Here is a 16,555-nt window from a genome sequence, read left to right on the forward strand (position 1 = left end):
CGAAACACTTCCTGATCCTTCACCAGCCACAAACATAAAAAGTTTCTTTTTTCTAGAAGTCTTGCCCACTGCCAGGTCTAAAGTCCCCTGAAGCTCTAGAATCCTGCTTGCTGATAAATATGAAGGAGAATTCATGAGTCCTGACCCCTTTTCTCTCTTCACTCCGCAGGTCTGGGGGAGGGGCAGTGGGGACTTGGTTGCTGAGAGGCAGACAAATGGAACTTGACAGTGTAGGGATGGGACAGTTTGGGTGAGGGGCAGGGGAAATGTTTGAAAGCCTGGGATCATTTCTTAAAATACTAAACCCTAAGATGGAGCAGCCAGTGCCTCATCCCTTCCCGTATCTTTGGGAAGAGTCTAGAAAGTTCCCATTTGGCAGTGGAAATAAAGGGCTATGTCCTGGGGCTAGGGGGTGTGATTAGGACAATGAGCCATCAGGCTGACAAATTCCTTCCACCCAAAGTTGATCCTTCAGAGTGGATCTGTACCCAAGCGCCCAGAACATTCCACCTACTAACGATAGTTCCTCTTTGCAAAAAGCACAGAGAAGTATGAGGTGATTGTGTTGGAGGAATCTCCACACACACACACACACACAAACACACACACAGAGGTGTGTCAGAATGGGCCTTCCCTGCTCCAGAAAGCCAAGTTCTGCTTCCATGCTCAGAGGCAGCCCCCCTCAAGCCATCCTCCATTACCCTCACTCCGGTGCCCCCAGAAATTCCATCCCATTAGCTCAGACCAGTCTGCATGTGTGAGGTGGGAAAGCTAGTCTCATTCTAGTCAATGTGGTCATCCCCACTTGTTGCCCCTGTACCCCATTGTTGTGGAGCCTTCCTGGGAGCACAGTGGAGGTCATTTCCCATGGAATGAGTTGGAGTCACAGTGTCCTTTAATGAGAACAGTTTTCTGGAGTTAGAGGGTCAGTCCTCTATCCCTGCCCATCCTTTTCTGAAGGAGAAATCCATTCCACTTGAAGAACCTTATTGCAATGCAGGAAACACAAAATAAACACAAGTTTACTTTTCTGATTCTAAGCTGAGGACGCTATATTGGATTTCTTTGTTTTCTACCGGAATTGTGCATCCATTCTGATGGGCCGGTGGAGAGCAGGTGTGCTCCCACCAAGACTCCTTTCTTCAAGAAGTGTTCAGAAGCTTCCAGAATCCATAATGCTCTCTTGGGGTGGAGGGAGGAGAGAATTGGAAATGGATGTATGTCAATTTCTTGTGGTGACTTAAGCCAGTGGCCTTTGCCAGATTTTTCTGTGGTCTGCCCCCAGTTAAAATGAATTGTGAAATTTATATTGTGCCATTCTGGAAGGGGGCTGGGGTCATCACCCTATCTGCCTCTTTCTGGGTTGTGCGGATGTCACTAAGTCCTGTGCTGACTGACCCCCCCTGACACCCGTCACTGCCCCCTAATGAGGCACAAAAGCCAAAAAAAAAAAACCATTTCATACTCTTTATGTGTTTTAGCAGACATTTATAAAACAAAATAAATGGCACATATGTTTTCTAAGTCCTTGGTATGGATTTTTCTTTTCAGGTATTAGGAATGAAGAAGGTTTTCGAGGTGCTTGCAGTATACAAAATGCTTTCGTATCCATTATTATTTTGTGGTCTTTGCATCAAGCAGTGAGCAGGTTAGACCTTGTGGCTACTTCTCACTGTGTAGATGAGGAAACTGAGGCTGGGGAAGTGGTTCTTCCTTAAAGAGGTAGAAATCCAAATCTTGCTCTCCTGACTCCAAGTACTCCAAGTATGATCAGTGAAAGCTGATCCTCCGAAAGAGGGAAAGGATGATGGAAAGATCTGTAAAGACGGCAAGAGGATCCATGGGTCAGTCACCTGCCATTGAGGTCTAAGATGGAACCTTTGTTTCTGTCAGTCATACGAAATGCAAAGACATGGGGGAAATTTCATAGTTGCAAGTGTTTTGAAATGAATAAAAGATTGTTTTTAATTTTAAAGAATAAATTTTTAAATAAAAATTCTACAAAAATAATTTGGCAGGCTAAGAATGTAGCTTAGTGGTAAAGTGCTTGCCTAGCATGCATGAAGCCCTGGGTTCTATTCCTCACTAACACATAAACAGGAAAAGCTAGAAGTGGCGCTATGGCTCAAGTGGTAGAGTGCTAGCCTTGAGCAATAGAAGCTCAAGGACAGGACCGTGCCCAGATCCTGAGTTCAAGCCCCAGGACTGGCAAAAATAATAATAATAATAACAATAATAATAATAATAATTTCATTGTGGGGCTTGAACTTGGGGCCTGGGTGCTATCCTGAGCTCTTTTTGCTCAAGGTGTTATAGTACTCTTCCACTTTGAGTCACAACACTACTTCCAGTTTTCTGGAGGTTAATTGGAGATAAGAGTCTCACAGACTTCCCTCCTGGGGTTCGCTTTGAACTGTGATCCTCAGATCTCAGCCTCCTGAGTAGCTAGGATTATAGGTGTGAGCCATCAGCACCCAGATAATCCTAGCTATTCTGGAGGCAGACATTAGGAGGATGTTGGTTTGAGCCCAGTTCAGGCAAAAAGTTCATGAGACTCCATCTCAACCAATAAAACTGGTCACAGCCATGCACCCCTGTGATCCCATCTACTTGGGAAGCAGAAATAAGAGAATCACAGTCCAGGTTGGCCAAGGGATCCTATTCTAACTAAAGCAAAAGAAACGTAGCTGGGGACGTGATTCAAGTAGTAAAGCACCTACCTAGAAGCACAAGGCCCCGGCCAAACTCCAGTATAACACACATCAAAAAAGAAGTCATAGAAGTTTTCTAAGCTATTGTATGAGTGTTAGAATTAAGGATGGACTTGTAGATCTTTACAGTGTACAAAATGCTTTCAGATATACAGTAACTGTCAGACTGTCATAGAAAAGGTCAAATAAAGCCTTACCCAGGCTGCTCTCTGGCAAGAGGCTAGCCATTCAGCTCTCTGGTCTCCCATTAGCTGCCTGCTTGGTTCCTGGGCCACTCCTGTCCCTCTGATCCTTCTCCCATCCACCAGGAAACGGTTTCATTAATTTGTCCCTGCCTCCGCCAGCCTGGCCATGGGGGTGGGGACGAGAGGAGGCTATTTCAGTGCTGAATTATGCTTAATAAATCCATATCAAAACCATAAACTCTGAGCTGCCATAAATTTCCCGACCTTGGCTCTTCCACCTCACCAGCCCTTTGCCCTAGTTAATCTCTGGTCTCGGCGTCGGTGGCCAGGGCCTTACATTTGGTTTCTATTTTAGTTGCTACACAATACCCACTAGGCAACAGACGGCAGCGTGCCCATCGTAGAGATGATGAGAATGAGATGCAGGAGGGACAGGAGCTCATCCACACACCACACATCCAGTGAGATACCCAGCCAGGACTTGAGACTCATTTCTGCTACCACTCCACGTGGGTGGAGAATGGACACTTCTGGAAAGGCTGGTGCTTGTAGCTCCTCTTCAGAGGCTCAAAGGTCCCTGAGAAACTGGACACTACTGGCTCACACTTGTAATTCTAGCTACTCTGGAGGCTGACATATGAGGATCATGGTTCAAAGCCAGCCAGGGCAGGAAAGTCCATGAGTCTCTTATCTCCAAGTAACCACCCCAAAGCCAGAAGTGAAGGTGTAACTCATATGATGGAGCACTAGCCTTGAATAAAAAAGATCAGGGACAGTGCCCAAGCACAGAGAGAGAGAGAGACACAGAGACAGAGACAGACAGAGACAAAGACAGAGAGAAACACACAGAGAGAGACAGAGATTCCCAAAACAGGCTTCTAGAAACTCCTCATCTTATCTGCCACACTGCTCAGAGTGGGGACCAGAAGTAGAAGGGACCCTGGGTGACAAGTGCGTGAAGAGCCAGGTGTGTCCTCACCCACATTGGTGAGGACACCCGACTTCCTTACTTGTGGTAGCCAGATCACCTTTGGTGGACACTTCTCAAATTGGTGTGTCACATATGTAAATCCTAAGCCATTATCTTAGGCAGCATCCCAGCATCTCATGCGGCTGTTTATGTTGGTGGAGACAGAGGCTGACTCATGGGCTGTCAAGGCCAATGTTTACGGTGCTCTTCCTCTTTGCCAAGCACAGCTAGACAAAGTCATCCCACCATGGCCCTCAGGGGCAGTCACTCTTCTTCTTATTCTCTCATACCTGAGGGAACAAGTTCAGAAGGAGGAAGCAACTTGCTCAAGGTCCTAGCTGACATGACAGCTGAGCACACATCCACTGCCCCACTCCAGAGGCGGCCTGTCCCACTCCATGAGGGGACTGAGGAGGAGGCTGGTGACTCAGACACTGTGCCGTGGACATAGTGGTGAGAGAACTAGAAAGGGACAAAGGTCAATGGGCAAAGCCCCAGGATGAGGTGTCCAGGGGTCAGGAAGACGCAACACCATGAGACGCCTCCCTCTCAGTGCTCACATAAAGAGAAACAAAAGGCAGTGGAAAATCAAGAGCCCAAGGAGTGGGAGAGACAGCTGGTCAGGTGGAAGGAAGGGAGAGATTGCTGTGTGTGGAAAATGAAGGGGTGCACCCTTTGAAGGGAACGAACTCAAGAGGACATAATAAGGCAGAGACAAAGCAGGAGAACCCTGGAAGAAGAGCAGAGAAGCAGCAAGAGGCCTGCAGAGGGGAGGGAGGCCTGAGGCCAGCATTTGGCCAGTGTCCATGTCACCAGGCCCCTCTCCATGCCCAATGTACTTTCCATTCCTTTTCTTTCTTTTGGTGGCAGTACCAGGATTTGAACTCAGGGCTCTACTCTTGCTACACCATATGGCTGAGCCATACTTCCAGTGTCTCCATGTCTTTGCATTGTCTTTAGCATTCTTGTGTGTGTGTGTGTGTGTGTGTGTGTGTGTGTGTGTGTAAGAATCTTTCTTTGTAGCCCAGGCTAGCACCAAAGTTGAGATCCTCTTGTTTCTGTGTCTCTGGAGTACTGGAATTATAGGTGGGCACCACTGTACTCAACCAGAAAACCATATTCTTACTTGGTAGTCAGACAAAATTACCCCAAGGAAAGTTCTGTCTCTTCCTTCCTCCCTCCCTCCCTCCCTTCCTTCCTTCCTTCCTTCCTTTTTTTTGTCAAAAAACCAGGTGCAATAGTGCATGTCTGTAATATCAGCCACTCAGTAGGCTGAGGCAGGAAAATCACTTGAGCCTAGGAGTTTGGACCGTACTTGGGCAACATAACAAGATTACATCTCAAAAATAAGGCTGCATGATGGGCAAACTTATAAATACCACATAGGTGTCAAAGGCATACTTATTCTTGCCCAGTGGAGACGTTCTCTTTAAAGTGGTTAAAAGGACAGACCTCCTGAAACTTTCTTAAAAAGAAAGACTTTGGGGGTCACGTCATTCAGTGCCATTTCCATGTGTTTGTAAAATCTCCCAGCATTCCCCTCTTGGGAGCAGCACTCTTAATGTGCAGGCCTCAAGTACTAGCTAGAAGAGTTGGAATTACATTTGGGGAGACAGGAAAACACAGGAAGGTTCAGAGCAGGGAAAAGTTCACTCTGGCTGGACACTGGTGGCTCACAGACACCTGTCATCCTAGCTACTCAGGAAGCTGAGATCTGAAAAATCTTGGTTCAAAGCCAGCCCCAGCAGAAAAGTCTAAGAAACTCTTATCTCCAAGTAGTCACCAAAAAGCTGGAAGTGAAGTTGTGTTGCTGTGGCTCAAGTGGTCTAGTGCCAGTCTTGAGGGAAAAAACTAAGGGGAGTAGAAGACCCTGAGTTCAAGTCCACTAGCACTGGTGCAAAAACTAAAAAATCAATAAAATAAACACCAAAAATTCACATTGTGGGGGATGGAATGGAGCAAGTGTTTCCATAGTAAGGAGATTCAGATAACATATCAGGTAAGAGATCATATCTGCACCAAGATGGTGGCCATAGTGAGGACCCAACCTATCCAAAAGATGCTCATTCATTCACTCAACAAGTACTTAGTGACAGCCTTGAGCACTTTGCTGAATCTGAGAGGTGCAGGAATCAGGCCAGGTGGCCTGATCCTGGGGAAAGTTCTTAGATTTTTTTGTGGGGGAAAGGGGTCAGCTATGGAGCGGGAGCTCAGGGCTTGGGCACTGTCTCTGAGCTTTTTTGCTTAAGGCTAGTGCTCTTCCACTTTGTGCCACAACTCCACTTCGATTTTCTAGTGGTTCATTGGAGATCAGAGTCTCACAGCCAGGTGCTGATAGTTCATGCCTATAATCCTAGCTACTTAGGAGGCTGAGATCTGAGGTTCCTACAAATTTGGAATTTCTCACTTTGATATTGCACCTACCTGTCATCCTAGCTATTCAAGGAGGTTGAGAGCTGAGGATCGCGGTTCAAAGCTAGCCTGGGCAGGAAAGTCTGTGAGGCTCTTATCTCCAATGAACCTCCAGAAAACTGGAAGTAGTGCTATGGCTCAAGTGGTAGAGCACTAGCTTTGAGCTGAAGAGTTGAGGGATAATGCCCAGGCCCAGAGTTCAAGCCCCACGACAAAAAAAAAAAAGTCTCACAGTCTTTCCTGCCTGGCTTGGCTTTGAACCACCATCTCAACCTCCTTGAGTAGCTAGGATGACAGAGAGTTGCAATATCAAAGTGAGAAATTCCCAAGTTGTAGGAACCTGGGTTTGAATAGGGAGGTAGAATGATCTGCCATCTGTCCATCAAAGACATTCGGTACCGAGAAGGCAGTGGACCCCTGGGTGGGTCAGCATGGAAGCAGGCAGCCTTGAAGGGCTCCAGCCAGTCGAGCAGGGAAGAGGTAATGGCAGCAGGGTCTGGGGACTGAGAGCTGGCCCCCAAGATTCCTGCCTCTGGTGCACCTGTGTCTCCTCTCACTGCTTCCATCAAGATACAATTACCACCCCAAACCAGCTGACTGCCACAGAGGCCCAGCCTCATCAGGTGATGTCTTAAAGGGGAATGGGCTCTTTCAGGGAAGTTGAATTAGACACGTGGAAGGGATTCTGGGTGAGGTAGATGTGCTTTGAAGATAGAAGGGCCCTGGGGCAAGAATGTGGGTGCCCTCGGGGAGCTGAGTGTGATCTAACTCACAACAAGTGAGGAGATGGTGATCTGCAACCACGAGGAACATGAGTGAACTTGGATCTTTCCCAAGAGACTCCAGAAAAGAACACAGGCCGCTGGCAGCCACCACGTCCAGGCCTGAACTCTAAGATAACCAATGACTATTGCACAACTGCTCACTTACCATGCAGCCATAGAAAACAGAGGAGGAGGTAGGATATTCTAGAAGAAAGAGCCAGGAATTTGCTAATAATGATGAAGTAAAGGAGAGAATACACCACAAGGCAGGTGGTACCATTTGATGATGGGGTGAAAGACTAGGAGGAGACACAGGTTTGAGCTGTTTGGTTTCGAATGAGATTGCTTGAGATGTCAAATAAACTGAGCACTGGATATAGACTCTAGAGCTCAGGGAAAAGCAGGGGTTGGAGATGAAAACGCCAAGTCACAAGCATAAGTAAGAACCTTGGAAGTTAAACAGAATACTCTACAACCAGGATCAGGAGAGGAAGACTGACAACGCACCATGCATCTCAGAAATCTACCACCCCAGCTGGGCGTGGGTGGTCCATGCCTGTCATCCCAGCTACTCAGGAGGCTGAGATCTGAGGATCTCGGTTTGAAGCCAGCTAGAACAAGAAAGTCTATGAGACTCTTATCTCCAATTAACCAGCAGAAAAGCAGAAGTAGCACTGTGGCTTAAAGTGGTAGAGCACTAGCCTTGAGCAAAAGAGCTCAGGGATAGTGCCCAGCCCTGAGTTCAAGCCCCATGACCAACAAAACTACAAGAACCAAAAAACAAAACAAAACAAACAAAAAAACCCTACCATCTCTATGATTCCTCTAGAAGACGTTCTAGAAAGGACAAAATCACGGGGGCAGAGATGCTTTTGCTAGAAGCTAGGGCTGGGCTGAGGGTTTGAATATGAAAGGTACAAAAGAGGGAGTCTAGGAATAAGGGAAATACTCTGTGACATCATTAATTAGGAAGTGGTTCCATTACTACACATTTGCCAAAGCTTGCTAAAGCACACACTTAATGGTTACCTTAATAGCTGGGCATTGGTGGCTCACACTTGTAATCCTAGCTACTCTGAGGGTCAGTTTGAAACCAGCACAGATAGCAAAGATCATGGGACTCATCTCCAATTAACCACCAAAAGAAGTGGAGCTCTGGATCAAGCGGTAGAGTGCCAGCCTTGAGCAAGAAAGCCCAGGGACAGCACCCAGTCCCTGAGTTCAAGACCCAGGACCAACACAAACACATTTAAAGAGAGGGTGGAGATGGGAGATCTGTTGAGGTGAGGGTTCACTCTGGACCAAACCACCACAGAGGTTGGGAAGAGGGAGGGGAGGAAGGCCAACGGTGAAGAAATGGATTTAAGCAATTTGGTGGTGGGCCTACTATGCGCTAGGCATGCTGCACACTCACTGTGTGCACAGTCAGCCCAGTGAGGCCATGTGAACTCTCCTTGTCCAGATGAGGGGAAGTGACTTTCCTGCAGCACCATAGAAAGAAAGCCAGTTAGTGTCATACCAGCTCCTGTTTGTTGAATGAGGAATGAATGAATGAATGAATGTCACTGATCTGCAGTGCTGGAGACTTCAGCGGCAGACTCAAGCTGAGGATATAAGAACGTGGTATTTTAGAGAAGTAGAGGAGACCATAAAATGTGTTCCAGTCCCCAAGGGGCCACGCCCAGCCCCTCCCCAGGGCTCTGAGATTGTCTGGCCTTGGGAAGGGCTCCCCGCTTATCTTGGGGAGAGTGAAACTATAAAACGCTTTATAGCTTTGAGATCACTTGTGGCAGAGACCAGGAAGAAGGCAAAGCCCTAGGCCAAGAAAAGTCAAGGGAACATGCGCTTCTAATCCAGGCTCTGTGGGGACTGTCGTCAGGCCTGGTCATCCACATATTTCACATAAGCCCCAAGAGGATGTGGTTGGTACAATACTTTAAAACTTCTATGCCAGCTGGGCCCTGGTGGCTCACACCTGTAATCCTAGCTACTTAGAAGGCTGAGAACTGAGGCTCAGGGTTCAAAGCTAGCCAGGCAGAGAAGTCCATAAGACTTCTATCTCCAATAAACTACTCCTAAAAAGCTGAAGTGGTGTTGGGGCTCAAGTGGTAGAGTGCTAGTAGCCCTGAGCACAAATAGGTTCAGGGACAGTGCCTAGGCCCTGAGTTCAACTCCAGGACCAGCAAAACAAACAAACAAACAGACAAACAAAACTTCTAGGTCAGCCGAGTGCTGGCAAGCTCACAACTGTAATCCTAGCTACTCAGGAGACTGAGATCTGAGAATCACTGCTCAAATCCAGCCTAGATTTGAAAGTCCAGGAGAGTTTATCTCTAATTAACTACCAGAAAACAAGAAGTAAAGCTGTGGCTCAAAGTGGCAAAGTGCTAGCCTTAAGCAAAAAGAGCTTATGGACAATGCCCAGGCCCAGAATTAAAGCCTCCAACAAAAACAAACAAACAAACAAACAAGCAAACAAAAAACTTCTATTCCATCGCTTTTCCATGATTAGGATGTCTCTGACAATAGGCTGTGTCTTCAGATTGGTGGCTGTTGATCAGATCAAGCAGTTCTGGTCATTGGACACCTGCATTTCCCTTCTGTTTCATCATCCATGATTTATAGATCATCTGAGAAGGGACATGTGTGAGGCCTGGCTCCCTCCTGGACCTGGTGCTGCTACCTCTTGACACAAGAAACACTGGAGGTAGAGCAAGCAGGTGGAAAGCATCTGAAGCCAGCAATGAGATTCTCTTCCCAGAAATGCAGTATGAGGGAGGTGTCCCACAGTGTGGAGGATCATTCTGTGTGAAAAACACAGGAGGAGCTGGGTGCTGGTGGCTTGCCCCTGTGATCCTAGTTACTCAGAAGAGCTGAGATCTGAGGATTGAAGGGCTGGAAAGTCCCTGAGACTCTGATCTCCAATTAACCACCAAAAAAAGCTGGAAGTGGAGGTGTGGCTCAAGTGGTGGAGCGCTATACTTGAGGGGGAGGGGGAAGTTAAGGCACATTGTCTAGGCCCTGGGTTCAAGCCCCAGGACTGGCACAAAAAAATGAACAGGAAGCTGGGTATCGGTGGCTCATGCCTGTAATCTTAGCTACTCAGAAGGCTGAGGTCTGAGGATCGCGGTTCAGAGCCAGCCTAGGAAAGGAAAAGTCCGTGAGACTCTTTAATAAACTACTCAGAAAACTGGAAGTGGTGCTGTGGCTCAAGTGGTAGAGCCCTAGCCTTGATCGAGCTGGGACAGCGCCCAGGCCCAGAGCTCAAGCCCTGAGACCAACAAAAAAACAATGTACAGGAGTAACACATGTATTTTTCTATTGTTGTTTTGTCACTGTTGGGGTTTGAATTCAAGGTCTTGCGCTTGCTAGGTGGGTGCTACCACTCGAGCCACACCTTTCATCCCTTTTTGCTGTATTTTTGAGGTAAAAACTTGTGGTTTTGCCTGGGCTGGCTTGAACCATGATCTTCCTACTTCCGCTTCCCACGTAGCTGGAATGACAGGTGCACACCACCTCAGCTTTATTTGCTGAGATCCGGTTTTGCTGACGTTTTGCCTGGCTGCACTGCAATCTTTGCCCCTTGAATAGCTGGGATTATAGGCGTGAGCCACTCTACCTGGTGATAGCTACATTTAAAAAAAAAAACTAAAATTGGAAGCTAGGTATGACAGCACATATCTGTCCAGCATTTAAGAGGCTGAGCCAGGGGACCTTAAATCCAAGTCCAGTCTGATCTACAAGAAAACCAAAATCAAACTAACAAATAAAACAAATAAAAAACTATTTTTTTTTCAAAGGGCAAGGTATGGTAGCATATGCCTGTAATCCTAGATACTCTGGAGGTATAGTAGCATAAAGGTCTGGGGCTGACCCTGTGGTAAAAAGGGAGAAACTGGGCTGGGAAGGTGGCTCAGTGGTAGAGTGCTTGCCTTGCATGCCTGAGGCCCTGGGTTCGATTCCTCAGCACCACATAAGCAGAAAAAGCCGGAAGTGGCGCTGTGGCTCAAGTGGTAGAGAGCTAGCCTTGAGCTGAAGAGCTGAGGGACAGCGCCCAGGCTCAGAGTTCAGGTCCCACAACCAACCAAAAAAAAAAAAAAATAGGGAGAAGCCCCATCTGAAAAATAATGAAAGCACAAAGGTCTGTGTATATGGCTCAAATACTAGTTCACCTGAACATAACTTAAGAAGTGATAGATGACCTGATAAGAAAGCATGGGGCCCCGAGTTCACACCCCAGTCTTGCCAAAAAGAAAAAGATATATATATATATATATATAATCTCAGTATCTAAGAGCTAGTTTTTGTTGTTGTTGAGACAGGATGGCTTCACACTTGAAATCGTACTGCTTCAACCTGCTGGGATTACAGGAATGTGCTACCATACCTAGCTCCAAGAGCTCTTTTAACAAATAAAAAAGAACAAGTCTGTATAGCAAGAAAGTATCCTGTCATCCTTTAATCAGCATGTACTTGGTTTTTTCATGTATAAATAGAGCACTAGTCTTCCTCACAATGGCAGCATCTGAGCTCAGGCTGCTTACAGGGAACACAGAGGATACAGAGGGCAAGGCAGGACTGCGCCATGGGGCTGGGACTCCCTCCCACAGCATATGCTGGGCTCTTTCTAACATCCCAGCCTGTCTGGGATGCAGACTAGCCCCGGCCCTAGTCTTGGCCCAGCCACACAGCTCCAACTCTGCCACCCCTCAATGGGCTCTGGGAAACAGTGACCTGCAGTTATTCAAAATGTAGGTCGATAAAGACTTTCAGGAAGCCTGCAGGTCCAAAGGACCAGCCGCTCTGGATCCTACTGCCCATGTTAGCAACCGAACCTGACCCAGACCACCCCAACCTGGACTGTCACGCACCTCTGATGCCCTTCCTAGGACCTCAGCGTAAGTGTCTGGCACAGCGCCGCCTTTCATGGTCTCTTCTCCATGGCCTGGACTCACCTCATTTTCCAGATGAGGAACCTGACCCCCAGCAAAGATGTCTGTAAATCATATAATCCTGAGATATCTCGCATTATGGCTCTGATTCTAACTTCTTTTTTCGTTTTTTTTTTTTTAAATTTTTGTGCCAATCCTGGGGCTTGAATTCAGGGCCTGGGTACTGTCCCTGAGATTTTGTGCTCAAGGTTAGCACCCACCCACTTGGGCCACAACTCCACTTTTGGCTTTTTTTTTTTTTTTGGTAATTCATTGGAGATAAGAGTCTCACAGATGGACTGGGAAGGTGGTTTACTGGTAGAGGGCTTGTCTAGCATGCATGAAGCCCTGGGTTTGATTCCTCAGTATGACATACACAGAAAAGGCCAAAAGTGGCTCTGTGGCCCAAGTGATAGAGTGCTAGCCTTGAGCAAAAGAAGCCCAGGGACAATGCCCAGGCGTGAGTTCAAGCCCCAGGACTGGCAAAAAAAAAAAAAAAGTCTCACAGACTTCTCTAACCAGGCTGGATTTGAACCACAATCATCAGAGCTCAGCCTCCTGAATGGCTAGGATTACAGGCATGAGCCAGCAGTGTCTGGCTGGTTCTAACATCTTAGGATTCATTAATAAGCAAATGTTTTGGCTTAGCAACTCATCTCTACCTAGCAGTGCTGGGAGAAAACAACCCCAGTGTCTGCCCACATATGGCGAATGAGCTGCTAGGTCCCAGACAGGTACAGGGGTCCCGGGAGACAGAGTGGGCACCGTGTTGTGGGTGGGCACAGAGGCTGCGGAGGGGGTGGAGGGAGGGACAAGGCACCAACCCAGATTCATCGAAGAGAGCAGAAATGGCTTTGTGATGCTACAGGAAGAGAAGATATTTCTCCCAGGGGACGGACGCTGGTGCAGACTGGGTTCCAAGCAGCAAAGGACCAGGGGTGAGGGAGAGAGTTGTGAGGTTGTGTGTGGAAGGGGTGCAGAAGAGGGATGGAATGACGAGAGACTATGGCCTTGTGATGGAGGACCAAGTAAAGAGTTTCTAGGAGTTTGACCTTCATCCAGAGGGCAAAGGGAAGCCAGTGGAGTTTAAAGGGAAAAGTGATAGCTCGGTAGTTCAGGAAGATGCCTCGGGATGCTGGGTGCTGGTTTGGAAAGAGAAGAGAAAAGCTGAATGGAGACCCAGGTGAGAGAGGAGGCCTGAATGGACGGAGGCTAGCATTATCTGGTAACTGAAGAGGGGTGGGGGTGGCTACACTGGTACTTCGTTTTGGGGCCTGGGCACTGTCCCTGATTTTTTTTTTTTCTGCTCAAGGCTAGCACTCTACCACTTTGAGCCACAGTCCCACTTCTGGTTTTCTGGTGGTTAATTGGAGTCTCACGGACTTTCCTGCCTGAACTGGCTTCAAGCTATGATCCTCAGATCTCAGCCTCCTGAGTAGCTAGGATTACAAATCTACTCTTTACCTGACTTATGTCAACATAACCCCTCTGTACATCACCGTTATAATAACAATGTCACCCCTTCCCTCCCTCTTTCCCAGTTTTTCCCTCCCATCTCCACCTACAAGTTGTATAGTTCATTTTCAATATAGTGTCTAGTGAGTACCACTGCTGCATTGGTTCACCCTTTGTGCCTCCATTTTTTTTGGGGGGGGGGAGTCCAGTCGTGGGGCCTGAACTCAGGGCCTGGGCGCTGTCCCTCAGCTCTTCAGCTCAAGGCTAGCGCTCTACCACTTGAGACACAGCGCCACTTCCGGCTTTTTTCTTTTTGCTTATGTGGTGCTGAGGAATCGAACCCAGGGCCTCAGGCATGCAAGGCAAGCGCTCTACCACTAAGCCACCTTCCCAGCCCTGTGCCTCCATTTCTGTGCCCCCCCTTGCCCTTCCAAAGACATAAATGAATAAACAAGACAAAAAGAAAAGAAAACAAAAACAGCATTAAAGACAAAAGACCTCTTGTTTCCATTTCCTAGGGTTCATTTTGATCAATATTATTTCATATGATCAGAAGCACATGGGCATTGCACCGTTGTCTTCCTGCCCTAAGAGTCTTCTCCTTTGGCCTCACTGTGTGTGAATGCCTGAGTCCTGTATAAATTATCATGACTCAGTGTATTTTAGATCTAGCTTCCTCATATGAGAGAAAGCATGCCCTTTGTATTTCTGAGCTTGGCTTACCTCACTTCATATGTTTAGTTCTAGGTCATCCAGTTCCCTGTAAATGACATTCTTTCCAATGGCTGTGTAAAACTCCATTAAATGGTTCACAATTCCGCCACATAAAATGTTCGCCAAGATGATCTCCAACCTCACGTAGCCCTTCAGCCCTGCCTTGCAAGACTCAGTTTCCCGTGTTTGAAAGCTTCCTTTCAGCTCTGAGGGAGGGATCTGGTTTGGCATCCTCAGGTCTGGGTCCTAGTGGAGGGTATGTTTGATACGCAGGGCATTGTGGGAAAGAGCCAGGGTTGTGGAGAACAAGAAGTAGAGAAGGCAGAGCTACGCCCTTGTCTGCTCCTGGTTGCCTAGCCTCTGGGTGTCTGGGATACAAGTTTATTTGTTTTCAGGTACTGGTGTTGGCAAAGGGATTTTTCTGGCCAGCTCTTCCACTTCCCTCTGACTCTTAGGTCCCCCACCCCTGGGGCCTCAGCTCCCAGCTAGGGATGGTGGCTTTTCTCTAACAGATCTGAGCTCAGCCAAGGCCAGGACTCCGTGAGCTCCACCGGTAACCAGCCCACACCCCCTCTAGGCCATTCCTTCCTTAGATGCTAACAAGAGCCAGTTCTTGGAGATGGAAATTCTGTGTCCCCAAAATAGCACTTTTTTTTTTTTTTGCTAGTCCCCGGGCTTGAACCCAGGGCCTCAGCACTGTCCCTGAGCTTCTTTGGCTCAAGGCTAGCACTCTATCACTTGAGCCACAGTGCTACTTCCAGTTTTTTCTGTTCATGTGGTACTGAGGAATCGAACCCAGGGCTTCATCCATGCTAGGCAAACACTCTACCAGTGAGCCACATTCCCAGCCCCGCATATGATCTTCCAAACCACATAAGAGCTCCTTTTCACAATGGCTTCTTTCTTTGTTTCTTTCTTTCTTTTTTTTTTTTTTTTAGTTGTTGTTGTTTTTTGGTCATGGGGCCTGGGCGCTGTCCCTCAGTTCTTCAGCTCAAGGCAAGCGCTCTACTACTTGAGCCACAGTGCCACTTCTTGTGTTCCGGTGGATAATTGGAGATAAGAGTCTCACAGAGTTCCCTTCCCAGGCTAGCTTTGAACCACAATCCTCAGATCTCAGCTTCCAAGTAGCTAGGATTATAGGCATGACCCACCTGCTTACAACAGCTTCTTTTGAATGGTTCATATTAATTCATTCAACCCTCAGATCACCATAATTGTGGGCAAACCCAGAGCGAGCAGGACTCTTGGAAACCATGTGTGGCTTGAAGGAGGCAATGGGAGGTCTTTGGAAGTGTGCCCGAAGCTCTCTGAAGTCTTTAGTGGAGAAGTCAGGTTCCCAGTCCAGGCCAGTGCACTCTGCCCATTTCTTTTTTTTCTTTCTTTTTCTATCTTCCTTTCTTTATTTCTTGTCAGTCGTGGGGCTTGAACTCTGGGTGTGGGCGCTGTCCCTCAGCTCTTCAGCTCAAGGCTAGCGCTCTACCACTTGAGCCACAGTGCCACTTCCAGTTTGCTGGTGTTTTATTGGAGATAAGAATTTCATGGACTTTCCTGCCAGGGCTGGCTTTGAACCGCGATCTCAACCTCCTGAGTAGCTAGGATTACAGACGTGAGCCACCAGCACCCGGCCACTCTGCCTATTTCTTTGGACACAGTGGGTGCTCCAAAAAAGCAAAATTGAGTCTGATTTGAAGCTAAAGTGACCTAGGCGAACATATACATTACACTGGAAAGCAGATCTTCGGATGGGAGGAAGGAGCAGCCACGGCTGGGGGTGAGAGGAAGACCTACTTGTTATTGTATGCCCTTTTGCCCTGTTTGAATGTTTCCTTTTCACCAAATGCACACAGCAGAGACAATCAATGGAACAAACAGCCACAATTAAACAAACAGCTCCGCCTGCCAGTTTCTTTTGTAACTCTATCTCCGATGTTCCCTCTGGCGAAATAGCTTTTCCTGATGTCTTCATCCATATTCTATTGCTATGAGAAAATACTGGAGAGCAGAGGATCATGGTTCTACAGGCTGCCGGGTTTAAGAGTGTGACAGCCCTGAGTGTTGGGCAGGGCCTTCCTACTGCTTTGTAATCTGGCGGAAGGCTTCAGGCGAGACAGAGCAAGCATGCTGGAAAGAACTCGCTTCTATCACAGAGCCTCTCCTGCAATAGCACACTACTACTCCATAATTCCGTGAACAGAGAGATCACCTCCATTCAGTAGCCTCTAAGAGTCCTGCCTCTCAATACCACTGGGCTAGGGACCAAGTCGTTAACATTTGACATTTTGGAGACTCTATTCAAGCCCTAACTCAACTTCTGTTTTTTACCGCTAGGAAACGTCTTTACCTCTTCCAGGATGGCCTGTCTCTTGGGCCTGCGCTTGCTTCTTTTGGATGGTTCTTTACCTTTTGTCCTCTA

Source organism: Dipodomys ordii, unplaced genomic scaffold (genome assembly GCF_000151885.1).
Source record: "Dipodomys ordii isolate 6190 unplaced genomic scaffold, Dord_2.0 Scaffold13, whole genome shotgun sequence".
Classification (NCBI taxonomy): domain Eukaryota; kingdom Metazoa; phylum Chordata; class Mammalia; order Rodentia; family Heteromyidae; genus Dipodomys; species Dipodomys ordii.